Here is a 23,214-nt window from a genome sequence, read left to right as displayed (position 1 = left end):
ACTCCCCTGGGAAGCTGACATTTTATTGTCAGTTAACTACTGATATATGTTGAGTTTGAAGGGCTATTGGTTCTGAGGATGGGAAGGCTGATGTTAACATTCTTTTTCTAAAAAAATGATCTGCATCCAGACTTGGAAATATTGTGATCTCCATTCACCCTGTGAAAAATCAGGGTTAACTTTAACCAGTCCCAAATCATGCCAAAATACCAACCTAAATCTAATTGCTAGTCCTAGGTAGATGGGTATTAAAGAATCAAGGTTGTTGTTGTCTTGTGCCTTCAAGTCATCTCCAATGGCGACCCCAAGTCAAACATAGCAAAAGGTTTTCTTGATAAGATTTGTCCAGAAGAGGTTAACCATTGTTAATTGGTAAAATCAACATTAATTTAATATGTCTACTCCACTTAGGACTTATGCAATGGGAATTAAGATAGAATATTTTAGTCACCCTGAACTTCAGCTTGTTTCCACACCAATAGCATGACAATTATTGATCCAGTTTAAGGCCTATAGTTTCTGGTATACACTCATGTTGTAATTGCTTATAAATATGAAATATTATTTTTTCAACTTTGAGTGGAAATTAGGGTTGTGCATGGATACTGTTTCCTTTGGTACCTGTGGCACCTTCGGCACCTTCGGGAGCTTGTAACAAGAAGGGGGCTCCTGGCACAAAAGCTCACTCGATACAAAAGTAAGTGGGAGCTAATCACTGGCTCACCCTCTACTTTCGTGAGCCCTGCCTGTGTATCTGTGCTGGATGGGGTTACACTCCCCCTGAAGTCACAGGTCTGCAGTCTGGGTGTCCTGGATTCATCACTTACGCTTGAAGCTCAGGCGTCGGCGGTGACCAGGAGGGCCTTCGCACAATTAAGACTCATGAGCCAGCTGCGACCGTACTTCGTGAAGTTGGATCTGGCCAGGGTGGTCGATGCCTTAGTCACCTCCAGACTGGATTACTGTAATGCACTCTACGTGGGGCTGCCCTTGAAAACGGCCCGGAAATTTCAATTGGTACAACGGGTGGCAGCCAGGTTTCTAACTGGTGCTTCTTACAGGGAGCGGTCAACCCTTCTGTTTAAGGAGCTTCACTGGCTGCCGTTCATTTTCTGGTCCCAATTCAAGGTGCAGGTTCTTACCTACAAAGAGCTGAATGGTTTGGAACCTGCCTACCTGCGTGACCACATTATTGTGTACGAACCCACACAATCTCTTCGATCATCTAGAGAGGCCCTGGTCAAGCTCCCACCTCCTTCGCAGGCACAATTGGTGGGGATGAGGGAGAGCGCCTTCTCCGTGGTAGCCCCTCGACTCTGGAATTCACTCCCTAAGGACATCAGACATGCCCCAAAGCTGGCAGTCTTTAGGAGGAGTCTGAAAACGTGGTTGTTCCAGGGTGCCTTCCCAGACTAAAGAAAACTCCTAGCAATATGTCCTCAAATGCACTTTAATATTGATTTAGGATTGTCTGTGAGCCCTCATCTTTCACTGAAAACCATATCCTAGTTTACCTTTTTGTTCATGTCCAGCATTTTAAATTTTAATTATTACATTTGGCCCGGCCATAGGTTTTTAAATGTTGTATGTTATTATTGTTATTGTTTATTGCCTATTGTGTATTTTTTGTTTGTGAGTTTTATTTATTTTATTTTATTTTAACTGTTTGTACTGATTATTTGTTATTGCCTTTGTTTATTGATGTGCTGTGGGGTTGGCCTCATGTAAGCCGCACCAAGTCCCTTGGGGAGATGGTAGCAGGGTACAAATAAAGTTTTATTATATTATTATTATTAAGTCCTTTATTGAAACCCAGGTCTCCTCTGCAGACCAAGGGGAATACATCACAGGAAGAGTGGTATCTTAAGTAATTCTGATGCTTTCAATCCAGGTCTTAATGAAGGATATAAGGGCAAACAATGCCATTGCCTAAAATGATGAGAAGGGGAGGAGAATCACCCCCCATGGCTGCCAATGGACCAAAATTAGCTGGTTTTTCAGCTGACGAATTAAAACACACTTTTGGAAAGGTACCTGTTTTTGGGAGGAGCCTGAAAGCAGATATAGGGGGCCTCTGGTATCCATCTGGCAGAAAAGGATCAGGATTCACCTGAAAAGCACAAGCCTAGTGGAAATATTGTTTCAACCTTTCATGCAGACTATTTTCTATTTTGGAAATAAAATTCAGAAACTTGGATAGTTCCTTAATTTAAAGATTACATTAAAATCCAATGAAGAATCAATGTCTCACTTAAGCCAAGTTATAAATACAATTAATGCATAACATCCTGAAAAGTAGGCGGGGAGCAGGATAAAATGCTCATGCATAAACACCCTTTTGAAAATGCACATACATAAATATCTGAACCAACATCAGGACACAACCAGAAGGTGTCCCACTCATTCTTCATATACAAGCTTACATATAAAGGGTTTTTGTGAAGCATATTTATTTTCTCTTTGGAAAATCTTAAATATATGAATTGCTTAATTGTAAATAAGATTTCAAAGACTCTTTCTTTAAGTGTATTGTAATTGGTCTGCTGTTGACAGTTGAGCAACTGATTACATTTGTTTCTGCTGCAATAGCTGCATAAGTATTGTTCCTAAAGCGAACACTAATTTCCTTACATACTGTGCATCAGCATTGCATATTTATCTAAGAATGCTCCACATCTGCACTCAGTTCCAAGCAGCAAATTGCTCTTTCCACTAGAAAGTCATCTGATTACTATTTTAATTCAGGGTCTTTTGTTACTGTTTTACTTTGATGACAAAGGATAAATAATGCATTGGATTTCAAATAATGACAAACCTGCAATTAAAATGTCCCCAAACTGCTATTAACCAAAGGGGTCAAAGTTTGTAATTTAATTATACAACAAATAATATTTTGATAGAAATATCTTGTTTTCATTTTGTTTGTTTGTTTTAAAAAAGAAAGATCAAGATTTGGAATTTTTAATTATTATTTTCCATCAAGTTAACTTCATTTTTTGGCAAATAAGAATATAAGACATCCTCCCTCCCTGTTTCAGTTGTTCAAGTCTTGCAAACTAAGAGCTGTGCCTTCCATTTACTGAGCCAATCCACAGCCATGCAATCTTCCTCTTTTCCTATTGAATTCTATTTTGCCAAGCACTGTCATCTTTTGCAATAAGTCTCATGTAATGTCCAAAGACAGCCTCAGTTGAGTAATTTTGGTATTTCGCTGTTCTTTTAAGTCTTATAAAACATCTGCACATGAGAGTATCTTATTGCTATGGATTTTGCATGGCAGACATATATGTGTGCTTTTGTATATCCAATATATTATGCTGAATAATATATTGTCATTGTGGTTGTTATGTACTATTAGGTTGTTTCCAATCTGTGGCAATCCTAGGGTGAGCAGGGGAGAAAACCAAAACATAAAACCAAGGATATCCTTTTTATTCTTCACTATGCAATGTGCTGCCAAGAACTCAAAGGGCTTGCCCAGTCAGGGCACACAGAAAGATGCTGCTTTCTTCATCCACAGAAAGCTGGTTTAAAACACATGCCTCTTCCAGAGAAGTGTAAAACAAAGAAGAAGCTCAGCTTCCTGGACCTACAAAAATGCAAAATACACCTTCCCAACAACTATTTCTTACTTACTCTCCCTCTTGACTTCCAAGCAGAATGACAGGAAGCTCAGGGGTTAGAGGAAACCTTACTTAAAAACTAATTGTACAGATGTCTTACACACACAATCTTCACATACCCCATTTTTCTCACCAGTTTCAAGCAATAACAGCCATGCCACTAAAAAAAAAAAAAGATTATCAAAGTTTAGATGAATAGACTGTGCCATGAGAACCTGTGGCCTGGAAGTACAACCATTGTCCCTATGACTAAAGTGGAAGAAGTCTGTTAGAAAATGTGGGCGGAGGAATAAGGGCAAGCAGGACTTTGTTAATGAAGGCATACCATCACCAGTGTATGAGGGAATCCAAGGCAGAGCCTGTTTGTAACAAGATGAAAAGCACATGCCAAAAAAGCAGCTGTAGTTGGCACAAATTAAATTGTTGCTAGTATCATAGGAAGAAAGAAGTGCTGGCGTTTATACAAGTGAATGAGAATCGTTACTGATTACTTCAATTTTAATTATTACATTTGGCCCAGCCATAGGTTTAGAAATGTTTGTTGTGCTATTGTTCATGTTTATTGCTTATTTTTGTTTATGAGATTTATTTTAATTGTTTTGCATAAGCATCATGTAAATACAGAATTGAAAGTGAGAATAAATATGTATTACTACCAGGTACAGTTACTATCATATTCAATGTTAGCTATTTTGCTTGACTAGCTCTGACATGGGGGCAGTGATACATCCACCCTTTTGCTCTTGTTCTCCAAAAAATGAACCATTGGGTGGTACAAGTTGCCATCAGAAGGGCTAGGTGTGAGGAGTAGCAATGAGCCAAAGAGGTACTTATAATAAAAGTTCTCCTTCCAGCTCCAGCTCCAACTCCAGCTCTAGAGGTTCTTGGATATGATAGGCTGGGTTTTGTGGACAGTAATTGAAGGAACGGGCAGAATTAGCAAAGCCTTTTAACATCTTTATGAGCCAGTGCGATTAAGTGGTTTGAGTCTTTGACTACAACCCATGAGAGCAGGGTTTGAATCCCTGCTCTTCTCTGAAACCCACTGGGAGACCTTGTGTGGGTCACTCACTCTCTAAGCCACAGAAGAAGACAATGGCAAACCTCTTCTGAACTAATTTTGCCAGGACAACCCTGAGATAGGTTCACCTTAGGTTTACCATAGATCAGAAAAAAACATGAAGACATGCAACAACAGGATTTGCTAATTTCACTTCATAGTTTATAGAAATTGGACTTCAAATGACACACAGATGCAGCCCAACCTACTCCATAATGTGACTTTCTGAAGATCTAGTGTTTTAGTTATTTTTACTAAATTGAATTGCTGACTCATTCCATGTATGTTTGCATCTCCTATGCCTGTGGCATGCATATAGTGGTATTGATTAAATGTTTTGATTTCAGGCAGGAATATATGGTTTCCTTCTTGGTTTTATGTTCTTAACTGACCTGTAGGATTAGTTACGCAAGGAGATAATACACAAATGTCACCTATGAACCTTATGATTTACAAAAGGCTTAAGCACATATTTTTACAGGCACTTTCTTGCTTTTGTTCTGAAGGGTTATAATACTAATTGCTACAGTAATATCATCTGTGACATTATCAATTGAGGTGAAAAAGGCAAAATAAAAGCAACTGTCAATTTCACACCCACTCTATCCTCCAAACCTGTTTGCCAAACAACATTTCAAGTCAGAAACGTCTTTGAAAAGCATCCTATAGATACATTTATATATGAACAAAACACATTTATGCTGTGTAACTGCAGTATGTGTTTTGGCTAATATGACAACATGCCATGTATGTACTCATTTTTATATATATCTAATCCTGTCTATGCACTAGCATTATTATTTTTTAAAACCTCGTTCTTCCAATCATTTTGCTTCTGGAGAACTGTATATTTTCCTTAAAGCTTCTCTCACGTGCTACCATTCTATCATTTCGCTCTGAACCAATAAATAATTCAATGTGCTAATTTGACAGATGACTCTCCAGGATCCCCCTACCATTACCAACATCATTAGGCCATAATATGCATGATGGGCAAAGACCATTCAGCAAATGTCCTTCACATGTTTACCCCTAAAGAGCTTCACTTTGCACAATTAACTAATGAAGCATTAAGAGTTCCTCGCCTCTCCTTTGCTATTTCAATATATCAATGTAGATAGAATGGAAGAAAACATATTTGGCTTCTTTTCACAAGTGTGCCTTTCTACGAAGCTTTTACAATATTTCTTGGGTGAATAAGGAGGAAACAAGAAGCTACTAAATAAGTATGAATTCATTGACAATAAATTATTTCTTTTTAACCCCCCCCCCCACACACACACAAACCAAACAAAAACAAACCAAAACCCAAGAAATAGTGAAACTAGACCAAATCTTATATGATCCAGTAGGGATCTGTTATCTAAACAAGGCAATATTGCATTCCTAAAACATAAGCTATAACCATAAGATACAAATGAGAGAGAAGGGGACAAATGTATTTTCATCAAAATTCATATTCCTGTAAGCTGTCCCATTTTGTCACATAGAATCCTGTTATCTTTTTCAACTGCTTGAAAATGTCTTAATGCTCCCTCTACTTTCCTCTTCTGTTCTCAACTTGTTCCTGTTGGAACTCAATCATGTTCTACACAAGTTTATAATCCTCAATAAGGAGAAAGGCAGCTGAATTAGCTGGCAGGGAAAGCCTTTTCTCACTGCCTAACATCTCTCTTCTCTCCTTTCATGTTCCTGACTGTTAGACTGATACATCTCAGTGACACACCAATTTTCTCAAGTTTCAGGCACATGGCAAGCCCCCGAGTCCTCCATTTTCTTCTCCTCCTGTGAGGATGGAGAGACAAGATGTCTGCTTCAGAGATATTTAGATAGCTATGCCCTAATCTATCCAGAAATTTAGTTCTTTAGTATATTTTAAAACTTGATTCTGAACCTCATTTGTTTCATTGTATAGAACTTTCAAAGAGATAGCTCTTACAGGTTTTTTTAAATGTTGTTCATAAAATCTTTGAAAATTCCCCAAAAATTGGGGATAAGTGAAATATTCTGAAATTTAGTTGGCTAACAGTGGTGTGTTCTACCATTGTAGCAAAGTTCATCCCAATAGCTGTAAAAATGAGGGAGAAAGGAGCCCCTGAAATTTCCCTGCTTGTGCAATTACTATAAAGAAAAAGTAACAACATTTCATTACTCTCATTATAGTAATGACATTTTCATTAATGATACTTTAGAAACACTTTAGAAATTAAATGCCAGCATCCCCCAGTTTTGTAATGACTTTTGAAACATTTTTAAATCAATCACACATGCCTATGAACTATAGGACCATCAAACATTTGGCTTGTACTATGGTGAAAAAAAGGTAAACTACACATCCCAAGCACTGGCTGCTCTTGCCTCAGAAATGCATGATTTGAGGGAGGGAGTGCTAGATAATAGGGTGGCAATTTAATTTTTGTTATTGAAACATCATTTTGGCTTTCCACAGGTTATCTGATTTAATAATCTGGATCATGTGGCAGTGTAGAAGGAACCTGAGAGACTTAGGACCCCAGTGACACTACAATATAAAATCCAGATTTATCTGTTTTGAACTGGATTATATGTGTCTACACTGTCACAAATTCCAGCTCAAAGCAAATTGTTTGGATTTCATGTGGTAGTATATAGATGGGGACTGAGGGCTCTTCCACACAGCTATATAACCCAGAATATCAAGGCAGATAATACACAATATCTGCTTTGAACTGGATTATATGTGTCTACATGCAGCCTGACATCACTTGAATGGCCATGGCTCAGTGCAATGGAATCCTGAGGGTAGTAGTTTGCTAAGGTACCAGCACATCCTGGGAGTTGTAGTTTCCCAAGGACTTCTGCCTTCTCTGCCAAAGAGTGTTGGGGCCCCACCAAACTACAAATCCCAGGACTCTTGGCAAAGAGGGCTGAAGCCCTTGTGGAAACTATACAGCCCATGATTCCATAGCATTGAGCCATGGAGGTCAAATTTTACAGTAGATGCTCCCCTTGCCTTGAGAGCTCTGGTCCTTTGATTCCTCCCACTGGACACCCATGCCCACACAAATAATGAAACCAAACAAATAAAAGTCCCTTTTACCTTTTCTCCCACCTCAATGCCACTTCCAGCAGCACCTGTCTCACTCCATGGCTCTGCAATAACACCAAGCTGAGGAGGCCTGTGCAGGGAAAAGAGGGCGCCCTATACAAAACTGTAATTTGCCTTATGGTTCAGCTGCCCCTGCTTCCACAGTAAAAGGAGGGGCTGTCCAGACAATGTTCTGGAGAGTTTCAAATTAATTTGGGTTTGTTCTGTGCCTTCTTGAAAGGCATGGGATAAACCCACTATTTCCAGTTCTGTACTGCAGAATACTGCAGTCCAGATAGTATTCCCAAAGTTTTCCAGGCTATATTAGCCCAGAAAACTGTAGGAATCCCAAGCCCTCCCCCCAAAGCCCCCCTAAACTGAGTGAAAAAAAGAAAAGAACCCACCCAGCCTCCCTGGGACGGCTGCTGGAGTTCTCCTGGCATGTATAAATGACAAATTTGTATGCACCAGGACTCTAGAAGCCATCCCAGGGAGACCAGGTGAGTTCTTTTCTTTTTTTCACTCAGTTTAGGGGAGCTTCTGGGGAGGGGGGGTTAGTCTCCCAATGTTGTACTTGGAAGTCCCAGTACAACATCTGAACACACACCCCAGAAGTGCACACGTGTAGCTGCCCAACTGCTGTATAGACCCAAATCTTGTAGAACCAATGAGGAAAGAATTTTTGGTGAAAGATATACAGTGTTGTATATTTAATCAAATTTATAATATTATTTTAATCAAATTCACAACACTATATATCTTTCACTGCATAGTTACAATACACCAAAAATTGCAGTGTATTATGTGGAAATGGCTATATGCTTTCCAAATTTTCAAATTATAAAATAATTGGACACAAGTTCAAAGGAAAGTCACACGTGGGCTTCTATTGGTTGTTATAAAACAGCTTTATCTTAAAAAGGGGGGGGGGGTTATAATTGTTTGATTGTCTCCAAGATTACTTGTCTAAATACCTTGTTTGAGTTTCCATGTAAAAGCTAAGATCAAGAATCTGCTTTCAGAATTTGTGTGTGTGTGTGTCAGAAGGAAGTTTCCCAGGGGATGCCCGGATGTTTTATCATCAAGTGGGAGGCTTCTCTCATGTCCTCACATGAGAATCTGGAACTGACAGACGGGAGCTCACCCCACTCCCTGGATTCGAACCGCCAACATTTTGTCCAGTAGTCCTACCAGCACAACAGTTTAAGCCATTGGGTCACCATGAAAAAAAACCCCAATCTATGTAAGAGAACCAATACATTTCTTTAAAAAGAAGTGGTATCTTGTGTCCCATCAACCCCAGAAGGCAAGCCATGGGGCTTAGAGTTGTCAAATAGCCAGCAAGGCATAAATCCTTTATCTTCAAATTGTCTAGGTAAATGTAATCATAAATAAAGGAATATCCAATAATTTTGGACAGAAAATTGGGTTAGTTGTTGGACAAATTACTCTGATGTCAGAATAATTTTTTTTGAACTACAGTAAATACTACATTTTCCCTGTGTTTGTGAAAATTGTAATGAACCGTCTAAGTTCAAATACCTAGTGAAGTTATGATCATAGGTGATGGGAGGAGAGGGGAAATAGAGAGGAATTATTATGATGCTGGAAACATTGCTCCTTAGTGTATAAGTTATTGTTTTAAATTGGCATCTGCGGAGGGATGAAGATTCTTTTTTTTTCTCTTCCAGAACAACACATCCAATGATGCATTATGTATTTTTAGTTAAAAACAACAGTGAAGACTATTTACAAAATGAAAAAAGGTAGACATTTGCTAAACATCTCTCTCTAGACATGTGTCCCCGACCTTGCCCTTACCTACAGGCTTACAGTTCATTGAAAATATTTCTGTTTAATTGAATATCTTTTGTTTAAAATAGTCACATTAGCTTTGATCACCAGACAAAGGGAGGAAAAATCCATTCATCTGTATAACTCTGGGTAATTGAATTCCCTGCTCCATATTTCACAATCAGATTGCTTGTCTGTAGCACCCCCCTCCCCCACCATGCATTTGAATAAACTTTATCTAGGATGTTTCTCCATCTAGTGATAAAGAGATTAAATTCTATTTGAAAATCTGAAGGTCAACACTTTTTCTTCTTAAAGCTTGTATTATTTCTGTGTTTATTTGTGAAGATCTCTCTCCCCCTCTCTTTTCCTACTCTGAGAGAAAGCGAAAGATAGACAGGCAGAAAGAGAGAGAATGCTTTAGCTTATGGTTGGCTTTTATTACCTTGGAAAGAAGAAAAGAGGCAGGTGATTAAGTATGGAATTGCCTGCTGGTTGGTAGAACAAGTAAGCCACCATGTCTGTGGCCATGAGGCCACCTAATGTTTATCTACTTGAGTCCACAGAAATCTGAAAGAAACAAGTTGGAGTCCCTGAAACAAAGCCAAACTGCAAGACATCATTACAATTAATTATGCACCAAACAAATAAAAACAAAACAAAAGTACAGCGGGGTGCAGGAGATACTTGGTTTCAGTGGCAAAACATCAGCCTTTATGGAGCAGCTGATGCTGCCAAGGAACAGTTGGTCCTACTATGATTAGCATTGTATGGTGCGCTGATCAGCCTCCATAAAGAACCTGGACAATTGTGTTCTGAAGGGCTGCTCATGTGTGTTTTCCCAAATACCAGAAAACAACCTGTGCAGTGTAAACAGCTGACATCTGCTGAGGATTACAAAGATGCAAGGCTTGCCTGCACCCAGTCTTGCTGACTCTCTGTCTGCACAAAGGAAGACATGAAGAGGGTGAATTCAACAGCATCAAACTGGAAGGCCTGACAATACACAACCCACTCACCCCCAGGCACCATAGCATCCCCTTTTCAAAAGAATGCCTGCCTGGTAGTTTCATATCTGTATTGTTTTGTCAAGTGACATGTGGCAAGCAGAAATTTTGAAAGGGTAGCAATGGCAGCTTGTTGTAGCAGAAAGAAAAATTTCACATGGGTGGCTGAGATAGTGACACTTGTGCTTTCTGATGATTCAATGAACATAATTTTTTTTCCTGCACAGAATTATTAAAAATCTTGTGTATAAATTTACCTTCAGGGTATGGGTAGAAACTATATATGAAACATAAATGAATTTCATGTTCAGACTAGGCTCCCACTTTCAAGATGTCATATTATGTACAGGGTATACCAAAATCAGGGAAAAATATCTAGTCCCAAGCATTTTGTATAAGGAAATACACACACACATAGGCTAAATATTCTAGGTAACACTAGCCTAGTGGCACCTAAGTAGCTAAGTATTCTAGTCACTACTAGCTAAGTGGCACTTATTTTCTTCTAAACCTTGCTGCTTATATCTTGTGAGATTATAAAAGTGTCAGAAGTTAAACAGATACTTGGAAAAATACACATATGTGCAAAAGCATTCATAAAATGCACATATTTGTCAACACATGTATTTATTTATTTATTTATTTATTTGTGACATTTATATGCCATCCTTCTCACCTCGAAGGGGACTCAGAGTGGCTTACAAGATCTACACACACATATATACATACAATGCCTTATACCATTAGCACAGTGCAATACAACACTATATTGTACTATACAATCATATTGTATTATTAGTAATATTACATGTTCTATAAAATATATAATTATAATATCATATTATTAGTAGTAGTATTACACTGTATTACATTATAATATTATAAATATATGAAGATACAATATATTATATTATATTATTATATATTAGCATAGCACAGGAGACAAGATGGAACTGTCCCCTGGTCTCCCCTGTTTTCACTGTGGCTTAGAGCGGCGGTTGGTGCTAGAGGGAGGGGTCTTCAACTGATGACACATGCAGGAGACAAGGTGGAACTGTCCCCTGGCCTCCCCTGTCTTCGCTATTCCATTATCTGGGCGGAGGCCAAAAGGGGACGCTAGACAGAGAAGGATAGTCCATTTCCGGGAAGGGAGGGGAGTTGCTGAAGGAAAACAATTCCCCCTGTTTTCACTGGTTACTTCCCCTTCACAATAAGTATGCACAGTCTAACCTTCCTAAAAAAAGAGTTGCAGGGCATGGGAGCAGTCACTTAGTATGCCTTCCCCCATGATCCTACTAGATGTACCTGTGAGGGTCATTGGAAAGAGGGAACAGCTTCTCTAGAAGGTCGCAAAATGTGAAAGAGGCTTTTTTAGGGAGACACACATGATTTGTTGTTGTTGTTGCTGATGATGATGCTGCTGCTGCTGTGTCTTTAAGCCACTTCCTACTTGTGGTTACCTGAGGTCAACCTATTATGAAGTTTTCTGAGAGTGTGTGACTCACCCAATGTCACTTACTAGTTTTCCGTGGCTGATCGGAGAATTGAACCATGATGTCCAACACACGAACCACTATACAATTTTGGCTCTTTGGCTATGCATACCCATAGATTAAAAGTGAGAGGAAAAGAGAAAGTGTGAGATTTTAAAAATGGGATGACAGAGGGTTGCTTGAGACTATCCCAGCCAAACTGTGGGCAATAACAGGGCATGATTCTAGTTCTCAATGTAAGCTAAACCTGTTCTGTGTAGGGCTTTGTAGGGCACAACCAGCACTTTCAATTGTTCCTGGAAACAGACTGGCAGCCAATGCACTATGGACAGATCCCACATCTCAGAAGATGAGGCAGCTGTTGCAGCAAAGCTTAATTGTGTGAATGCAGTCCCAAACCACTAACAAATCCACTACTGTAGTTGCTGGTCTCATACCTGTGTTTTTTGGGGGGAGGGTATAACCCCATCCAGCACAGGCTGAAGCACTTCTCTTGATCTGACTTTTAACTGACATCTCTATCTTGATTGAGTTATGTCTCAATGTGTTTGCCACCAACGAGTCCATTATTGGTGACAGAGACCGGTTTAGAGCCAAGATAGTTTCCATGAACTGAGTTGGAATAAAAGAGTAGCTCTAATTGTCATTTGCACACTGATGATAGTAGACCCCAAAACTTCAGGTGACTTCTCCCAGCGGTTTTATGTTTATGTTATATTTATTTCATATCAAAAGCATTGCATACATAAGTATAACACTGATAAAAAATAGAAGGAGCACAAGCAACTAAATATCTGTTGACCAAAAACGGGAAACAGTGACTACATTGTCAGTAGTTTTAAACAATTCTTCCTCTGTACATGAGACAGGACATTGTGGACAAGCAACAGATGCGGAGTTATCACAGTCACACAAGTATTCTTTTAGGACAGTGGTTCCCAACCTTTTTTGACCAGGGACCACTCAACCAGGGACCGCTTTGACCAGGGACCACTTGACCAAGGACCACTCTCCAACATTAGTACCAAAAAGGTTATGAATCAGTTATAGTCAACTTTAGATTTGGTTTGGTTATTTGGGGTGCTGATTCAGAAAGTTTATTGGATAGACCACATCAGCTCTAGTTTCTGATACAGTAATATGCCATCCAGTAGTTGCCATCTGCTCACCGACAGAAAATCATATTTAATCATCTAGAGCTACAGACATTATTTTAGGTCTCATAGCCCACCAGTGGGTCACGGCCCACAGGTTGGGAACCACTGTTTTAGGTAGTGCCATTTTGCCAGGTTGTCTTTTGATCTCCCCACTCCACTTCTGAGTCTGTTCAGGGACTTCCAAGTTGCCCATTCTTGGTTTGTCCCTGGAGGAAGACCCTCGTGGGATTTCCTGGTTTGGCTGCCCAGAGGGATACTCTTGCTGTTGTTGGGGGAACGTTAAGAGGAATGGTGGTTCTCATGGAGCTTTTTCTTGATTTGAGTCTACTGGGAGGAGTCTAATAGCCATGCAATAGATGGCTTTCACAGTGTTCAACCTTATTTCTCTCACAGTCAGCAGCAATTTCCCGTCGTACATTGGGGAGGTGGGGGGGCAATGCCAGCTAATTTGTAGAGTTTATCAACAGGTGTAGGTGTGAGATTATAATGCAGAATAATCCTGTGATTATTCCGCATTATTCCAAACGTATTGTTTTTAAACATTTTTAGATGTATATGTTAAATAGCATTGTAAACCAAACATAATCATCAGGGACCCCACAGATCTACTGCCAAAAAGTCAAACAGGAGTGCTTCATCACTGCTTTCTGGTTTCTCCCCAATGAGAAGGAACAACCAGGCAGCACAGGAAAATACTATGCTCATTGGTATCAAAAGCCAATGAGAAGTCCAGAAGCTTAGTTATGGGTAGGTCATCGATCTAGATAGTGAAACAGAGAGAAATGCCTCTCCAAATGATCTTAGAGCCCTAATATCCATTTCCTCGCACAATATGCATGGACCCTGGGGCGGCTCGTCCATTACGCGAAGTAAGCGGTCGCGGAACACTTTTTTTTGCCAAGGGGCGCCTCTGTAAATGCCCCTCGACCAGGGTCGGCTGAACCATTAGGCGAATTCTCCGGGGCGCTCTTGCCCCCCCTCCCGGCCCACCCGTCCTCTCCCTGCCAGGCAAAGGATCGGCCACTCGTCAGGCCTCACCTTCCCTTGCCTGGGCACCGAGGGAAAGGGAGCCGTACAGCCCTCGGCCTTGCTGGGCCCGACGCGGGGTGGGCAGGAGGCGCTTTTCAAGATGGACCTTGCTCAACAAGTGCTGGTCCCTTCTTTCTTCTGCCACGGCCGGCCGTGGGGCGCCTTCCCGCCTGTTTGGCAGGTGGGCGCGCAAACGGGTCGCGTGAAAGGCACCTTTAATTAACAAACCCCTTTCACGTGGCTCGGCCTGTGCGCCCACTCGCCAAACAGGCAGGAAGTTGTCCCAAGGCCACGGCAGAAAAAAGAAGGGAAAGGGCAGCTGAAGGAATAAGGCCCCTCCTCTACTTCCTCTTTTCTTGCCCTGCAACACTTGCAATCCTATCCGGGCTCCAAGCAGCAGCAAGAGGGGTTTTGCAGTAGCAGCAGCAGGAGGAGGAAGAGATGTAAGAAGACGGTGATGGCACAAGCAGCAGCAAGAGGAACAGGAGGAGGAAATGCCGGCTCCTTCCTTCCTTCCTTCCTTCCTTCTCCTCCTGTTTCATCCTCTCCAATCTTGCAGCCTCGTGTTCCAGCCCCAGGAACACGGAGTCATCTTTGCCCCCAAAGAAAATACTCCAGCACATCAAGGTTTGCTGCTTTGAATTGGACTCTATGGCAGGGTTTGGGGTTTGTTTTGTTTTGCACCCCTCTTTGCCCTGCCTCCTTCACCTCTTCTCGCTGGAGGTTTCCTCCCCAGAGAGAAAAGGCAGCAGCGAGAAAGAGGGGAGCCAAGGCTGGCCTCCTCGTCCTCCTGCCTCTCGCTGAGTTTCTTCCCTCCTTGGCAGGGCTCCCTTGTTGTTTTCTAGGTCACCCCTCTCACCTTCCAATGTCCGCCCAAAGGATCCAAGGAACTTTCTCAAGGGAAGGGTCGGCTATGATCCGGTTGATTCCCCCCTCACTCATCCCTCACCAAGGCTGGGTCTACACACTGCCATATACAACCCACATATCTGATTTGAACTGGATGATATGAGTCTGCACTGCCACAGAAAACAGTTCAAAGCAGATACTCTGGATTTTATATGGCAAATAAATGACTTAGCCTACATTTGATTTAAACCGGATTATATTAAAACCTTGTCCACTGCCATAAAATCCAGATTATCTGCTTCTACATTATTCTACATTGCCATATACAATCCAGAATATCTGTTTTGAACTGGATTGTATTAAACCCCTTCTCCACAGCCATATAAAATGCAGATTATCGTCTTTAAACTGGATTATATTAAGACCTTTCTCCACTGCAATATAAAATCTGGATTGTTTTATTTGCACTGGATTTTATTAAGCCTATTCTGCATTGCCATATACAATCCAGAATATCTGTTTTGAACTGGATTGTATTAAACCCCTTCTCCTCAGCCATATAAAATGCAGATTATCTTCTTCAAACTGGATTATATTAAGACCTTTTTCCATATAAAATCCAGATTATTTGCTTTGGACTGGATTATATTAAGCCTATTCTACATTGCCATATACAATCCAGATTATCTGCTTTGGACTGGATTGTTTTAAACCCTTTCTCCATAGCCATATAAAATGCAGATTATCTTCTTCAAACGGGATTATATTAAGACCTTTTTCCACTGCAATATAAAATCTGGATTATTGTATTTGAACTGGATTATATTAAGACCCTTTTCCACTGCCATATAAAATCCAGATTATCTGCTTTGGACTGGATTATATTAAGACCCCTCTACACGGCCATATACAATCCAGAATATCTGTTTTGAACTGGATTATATTATGCTCCTTCTCCACAGCCATATAAAATGCAGATTACTTTCTTCAAACTGGATTATATTAAGACCCTACTACACTGCCATCTACAATCCGGATTATCTGCTTCAAATGGGATTGTATTAAACACCTTCTCCACAGTCATATATAATCCAAATTATCTCCTTTAAACGCCACTCAAAAACAGGGGAATTCCAGACAGCAACCAATCAAGTGCCAGTGGACACCTCCCATACAAAGGATGCCTCCAGGCAACAACACTAATTAAGCTGTTGTAGGTTTTTTCGGGCTATATGGCCATGTTCTAGAGGCATTCTCTATTGATGTTTTGCCTGCATCTATGGCAAGCATCCTCAGAGGTAGTGAGGTCTGTTGGAAGTAGGAAAGTGGGTTTATATACCTGTGGAATGACTAGGTTGGGGCAAAGAACTCTTGGGAGCTAGGTGTGAATGTTTCAACTGACTACCTTGATTAGCGTTTGAAGGCCTGGCTGTGCCTGGGAGAATCTTTTGTTGAGAGGTGATTAGATGTGCCTGATTGCTTCCCCTCTGCTATTTTGCTGTTATAACTTTAGAGTTTTTTTTAATACTGGTAGCCATATTTTGTTCTCTTCCTTTATGTTGAAATTGTCCACATGCTTGTGTATTTCAATGGCTTCTCTGTGTAGTCTGACATGGTGGTTGTGAGAGTGGTCCAGCATTTCTGTGTTCTCAAATAAAGTTGTTGTTGTTGTTATTGTTGTTTGAAACACAACAAGATTAGTACACAGCGAACAAATCACTATGCTGGGAGTTGTATTGGATTACACATCAGACACTTACCAAGTGTCTAGGACAGGGGTCCTCAAACTAAGGCCCGGGGGCCGGATGCGGCCCTCCAAGGTCATTTACCCGGCCCTCGCTCAGGGTCAATCTAAGTCTGAAATTACTTGAAAGCACACAACAACAACAACAATTCTATATCATTAGCCAAAAGCAGGCCCACACTTCCCATTGAATTATTAATAAGTATATATTTGTTAAAATTGTTCTTCATTTTAATTATTGTATTGTTTTAAAGTATTTTTTGCACTACAAATAAGATATGTGCTGTGTGCATAGGAATTCATACATGTTTTTTTCAAATCAGAATCCGGCCCTCCAACAGTTTGAGGGACTGTGACCTGGCCCTCTGTTTAAAAAGTTTGAGGACCCCTGGTCTAGGACTATGTGTTATATCAGCGAATAATGTGTGTAGATCCCAGCAGGGGGCCTTTTCACCTCTACCTTCTACCTTTTATTTTTCAGTGATTGGTTGGGGGGGGGGGGCACCAAAATAATGTTTGCTTACCTTTGAAAATTACCTAGGGCCGCCTCTGCATGGACCCTCTTGTGTTACTAATTGGGTGCACAAATGTCCAGTCAGTACACCTACACCCAACTCTTTTCAGTTTCTTTTTAATAAAATCATTTGGGACATATGCAACCTAGAAGTATATCATAACAACACACTTATGCTACGGTGTTCCAGAACTGCTATAGAAATAACATGATTAGCAGTTCTAGAAAAGTTCCCCAAAGTAATCTGAGACTTCTAGAGAAGTCGCCTTTGTCCTATAAAACTTGAATTTTCTTAAAGAAGGACTAGACAAAGGTTGAAAAATGGGTTCCAGAGGAGGGCTTTTCAGGGAGTGCAACAGTAATACATAGAATGTATTAGTATTAGTATACAATACTAATACATAGAATGTATTAGTATTGAACCCCGGAAAATGTTAGTTTAATGAGTACCCAGACACATTTGTCTCATGCAACCAACAAGATTAATTTCAACAGCCTTTTTAGAGATGAAGCAATGGAGAAAACCTTGGATTTCCTTTCTCTCAATAATGGTTTAAGTTCAGAAAGTGAATTACCATGTACGCTTTTTTTCCAGATCCTTCATCAAGTGATTCGATGGTATATATGCAGATAGCAATCCGAATCAAGCACCAATTATGTCAGCAGGACTTATTTTTTGTTGACATATATGGTATTAGGCTGTAAAAATAGTAGTCTGGAGCCTGCAACATTTTCATTTACCTTTCTCTGAAAGTCCACCCTCTGTGAGTATTTTCCAAGAAAATTCACTCATTTAATTAAATGCCTCTAAAGAAAAGATGTAAACATCTTTTCTGAAGGACTCCTGAAGTTATTGATGCTGAGTTTGCATTCACTCACCTCTATTTTTGCTCTATGCCTGTCTCTCTGTTCATGTAGAATAACCTTTGGAGCCCCTAGTCTAAAGTAATAAAGTGAATGTTTCCTGTCCTATTGATTTGGGAAGGCCTATTCTTGCAGTAATAAAATGAAGCCCAGTTTGATAAAATAGTCTTTTCCAACCGGTGACTCAGGGTGAGCCCCTGTCTTGACAATTTTGGAGGAGGTCAGCTGAGAGTAAGTGGGTCATATCTGCGGTAAATCAACCTCCAAGTACAAATCAGTGGACACCATAAAAACCAAGAGTGGTTCTTTAAGAGACCAGCTTGACCTCTCCTTAACCAGAAAATAGCATCTGACCTTGCAGTGAAATTTATCACAATGTTTCAATTAAAACTTGGCAGCCATACAAAGCAACACATTGCTCTGCTAACAGTTGACCTTGTTACAAAAAACACGATTGGATGTAAGAAAGGGAGAATGGGCTTCTCTTTTTGTCCAATGAATATAAACTGCAGAGTACAGCAGGGATCTTACCAAGTCAGATTAGGTCAATTGCTTTCACTGCCAAGGACATTATTTCAGCCACCTCAAGGCTTTTTTCCTATTGGTATTACATTGTACACATGACGTTCCCCATATCAACCACATTTCTTCCATTCGAGGTGCTTGGCATTGTATGTCAAGCAAAGAAAACATCTTCTGCTTACACAACATTGCCAGCTAGTGGTGTAGTTGAGCCAGGGCTTCCAGGGCCAAAATATCAATATTTTGGCTAGAGGTGATGATGACATAATATACCATCTACCCAGGACTTGTATAAGCTTCACTACAATCCCCACAGTAGCTGTGTGTGGTTTTTTCTAGAAATAAAAAAAATGGCTAAGATCATACACATACCTTTGTGTTCACTAGAGTTCCATAATGGTTGTGAAATAGGAGCTCATTAGCAAATTGTGATATTTCACAAAATAATACATAACAACTGGAGCACAAGTGAAATCATGAACATGGAAACTGTACATTGCACATTCATGAAGAACTAAATGCACATCTGCATGTGAGATATGCATGTATACACTATGCACATTACATGTCCATAGACAATTGCACTGCATGCACAACTCCACATTTGTAACTCTGAACTGAACAAGGCTATTACACATTGGAAAATAATGTCAAAACTCTTCTGTAGCTGAATGTATGTGAAGGACATCAACAGGATTCAGTCCAATGTATTCTTGCGATATGGCCCTTTATAAAATACACTTATAATACACAAACCACATGCACATACTGATCAATATGGCTCCCTGCTGGTTTGAATTTTCCTTGAGAATGTACCTTATGAGGCAGGTCATAGTTTGCACCTGCATTTTAAAACCTTTTACACCACTGTTCATCTTAATTAACAAATGCCAACATCACTGAAGGAGATATGAACTCAAATTTAGGCAACCTTAGCATGTATATTGCTTAATTCCCAAGTTATAATAATGACCATTAAGGTTTTATGGTTTGCTTTGTTTGTTTCTCTGTCTGTTTATTTATTTAAGAGATGGCTTAACTAATGTAGAATTTAGTTGCCAATATGTCTACTGTCCGTAAGTACAACATGTTTATTACTTTGGTTTATGGGCTAGACCAGACTACATCTAGCTGTGATATGATATATCTGAAGAGGTTTTGTCCACTGAAGGATGATGTTGCCTTGTTTTGTGCTGTTCTAAGGATAGAATCAGAACCAACAGATTTAAACTGCAACATAAGAGATTCCAACTAAAAATCTATATGGTATGATTTGAGACTTGTTTTGTTAATTACCTAGAATGCCTTTCTGGCTGTAGTATGCATATTTATCAACCATTTTCAACCACAGTTAATATTTACAGCTTTAAGATAAACTGGTATTTTTTTAAAAAAAATGTCTTTTTGCGCCATTTTGCACAGAATTGGATGTAAAATCAATTTTACCTATTATAAATTCTGTCAGTTAATTTTTTGTAGCACAAATGAAATTATAAACAACAGCCCAGGTAGCAGAGAGTAAATTTCTGAGTTAGCTATAGATGTGTATATACTGAAGGTCAAAGGTCTTTGCAATAATGCTTTCTCCCATAGGAAGTCCATGTTTTTAAAACTGCTAATGTGATTCTCTTTATAGTTGTTGCTAAATAATGAAGAAACCAGAGAACTACACATATGAAAAGTTTTTGATTCAGATCCTACCATCACTGTTTAAAATAAGGGTAGGCAACACTAATAGCGGGGAATACTTCTTTGCCCAAATAAACATCTAGTGACCCCATGAAATATTGCAAAATAGTTCAGGTTCTCAAAAATGTGTATTTTAATGTTAAACTGTATAGAAAGATCTTAAAACCCATTTTAAAAGAAAATGGTTGCTCTTGTTGGCTTAGATGAGTTGCAGTTACCCACTTTTTAAACAAAAAGATGGCTTTTGTGGATTCTTGGTCTTTTTCTCTTTTCCCCCATTACAGGTTGTTAGTACAAGGTGCTTCCACAAATCCCCTATTGACGTATTGATTTCTAGAGGAAATTCATGTTAACCTATAATTTATCTCAGGTTCTGTTTTCTACAGTTGGTTAGTTCAAAGTGTTTCTATCCTTTCCCTATTGAATCACTGATGTCAGCAGGACAATCCTATTAACATAATCATTGAATCAATCTTATTTTCAATAGGTCTACATGGATAAGCTAATAGTTAACTATTCCTGCTGAAATATCTTGAAACATTTTGCTGGATGGGAGTCTCTTTTTGGAGACCCTTTTCAGCTTAGCCTAGACTGGGATGGGCAATTTTATCCTCTAGATATTTTTCCTGCAAATCTCATAAATCTATACCATTGGTTATGCTGGTTACAGCTGATGAAAGTTATAAGCCAAAAGCAATGTGCCCTCCCATACCCTAGAACAGTGATTCTCTAACTCTAGTTCTCTGGGTTTTGGACTTCAGTTCCCAGAATTTCTCTTTCTCTTTTTCTTTTGGATAATAGTTTTATTGTTATGCCTTAAAATTAAAAATAGAAACATAATATTGTTTACACACATGCAAAAAAGGTAAAAATAAAAAGGGGTGGGGGTTGTGGAGCTTTAGTTAGTAGATTAGAGTTATATAAATATCTGCTGTATCACTAAAGAAAAAGAAGGGATTAGGGAATATATATATATATATATATATATATATATAATCTCCATACAGGTACGTAGCCGGGGGGGGGGGCTTGGGGGGCTTGTGGGGCTTCAGCCCCCCCCCCCCCCCCCCCCCGCCACCGAAATTCTGATGGTGGTCCACGAGAAGGCCTTACTGGTACATTATTTAAACTGTTATGTTTACTCATATCATGATCTGATCACCATGCTCAATATATCCCATATGCATGGGGGTATTGGGATAACGATACAAAAGGTTTGCTAGTGTAGACCCTCTTTCACTCAGACTCAGCCCCCCCCCCCTCCCGAAACAAAATCCTGGCTACGGGCCTGTCTCCATATATACATATATGTTTGTTATACAGTAGTTGTTACATCCATATCTTCCACACATGTATAATACACATCATCTTAAATTTTTCAAGTTCCAAATGTTCTCTTTAGTGAAGCAGATATATTCTTTTTTGTCATCTGATGTCAAAACTTGTCATATCTTCTCATATCAGTATCTTTTTCAGTTCTTTGGATATATTGTTCTACTTTTAATTTCCCCTATAAATTCATTTATAGCCAAAAACTGGTCCAAAAACACCTGAGTTTGGGAATAACTGTCCTAGAGAGAATCCAATGTAGAAAACATCTTCTGGCCTAGGTCAAAAATTCGAAGCTTAGACTAGCAAAAAATGGCATATACTAATGGCAGTGTTACATCCCATAGACCCAAATACTTGGTCTTCCATCTATGTACTAACCAGGTCTGAATTTGTTTCACTTCCAAGAGATACCAGATCCATTATGTTCTTATAAGCTAAGCAGTACGAGCCCTGGTTAGTAGTTGGATGACAGGCCATCCATGAATACCTAATGCCATGGTTATACTTCAGAGGAAGAAACCGGCAAAGCCACCTTTGAATTTTTATTGCCTAAGAAAACCTTATCAAATTAAAGAGGTCCACTTAACAGGCAACTTGAAGGGTTATACAGTGTTACTAAAAAGAGAAAGAGAAAGCAGATATGTAGCATTTTGTCTTCTTTTGACTAAATTCCTTTTTTTCCCATTTTCTTTTCTTTCTTTCTTTTTTTTTGGGGGGGGGGGGAGAGGGATGACAAAAAACTAACCATATTTAGACTCTGTATGCACATTTATTATCTAAGATACAGCATCTGCTTAAGGGTGAAAAACTTCCTTGAAATTGGCCATATTTTAATATACATGAAAAGCAAGGGGAATGCTGGAAGGTAGCAGCCGGAGGTTTTAGGTGGAGTGGCTTCTCTCCTCTTTCACTATTGTGTTCTTGCTGTGGGAGAGCTGCAAATTAGCAGGTACTTAAACCAATATTCTCTTCAGAAGAAAATAGCTGGTTGGAACAATCATTTCCTATTACATCTGCAACCTGATTATACTTTTTTCTGTTCTTTTTCTTTCTTTCTTTTTTGCAACATGTTCAAGAAATACAATGACCAAGATTAAATATATCATGTACTGACTCGTGTGTTATGTACTGTACAACTGTAATGGGGAGGAGGGAAAAATCAGTAAAAAAAAAAGGTATTATAACACACATACACAGAGAGAGAATTATATGACACACATAGCCAATGTCTTTCAATATGCAATATTTGTATTCAGACATTTTCCATTGACTGCTTTATCTTTGACAGCAGATCAAATGGTTGAAGGTATTTTTCACAAATATAAACCCCCTTTTCAACAAACAAGTAACAGTCTAAAGAAAGATTAATGAATTTGAAGAAAATTTGAAACAAAAAGGCATTCCAATAATAGTATTTATATAATTCACCTATGTGATTTCAGCACTTTTACTAAGCTGGATTTACACCTA

Source organism: Anolis sagrei, chromosome 2 (assembly GCF_037176765.1).
Source record: "Anolis sagrei isolate rAnoSag1 chromosome 2, rAnoSag1.mat, whole genome shotgun sequence".
Classification (NCBI taxonomy): Eukaryota; Metazoa; Chordata; class Lepidosauria; order Squamata; family Dactyloidae; genus Anolis; species Anolis sagrei.
The sequence above is the reverse complement of the archived record's forward strand: the minus strand, read 5'-3'. Positions refer to the sequence as shown.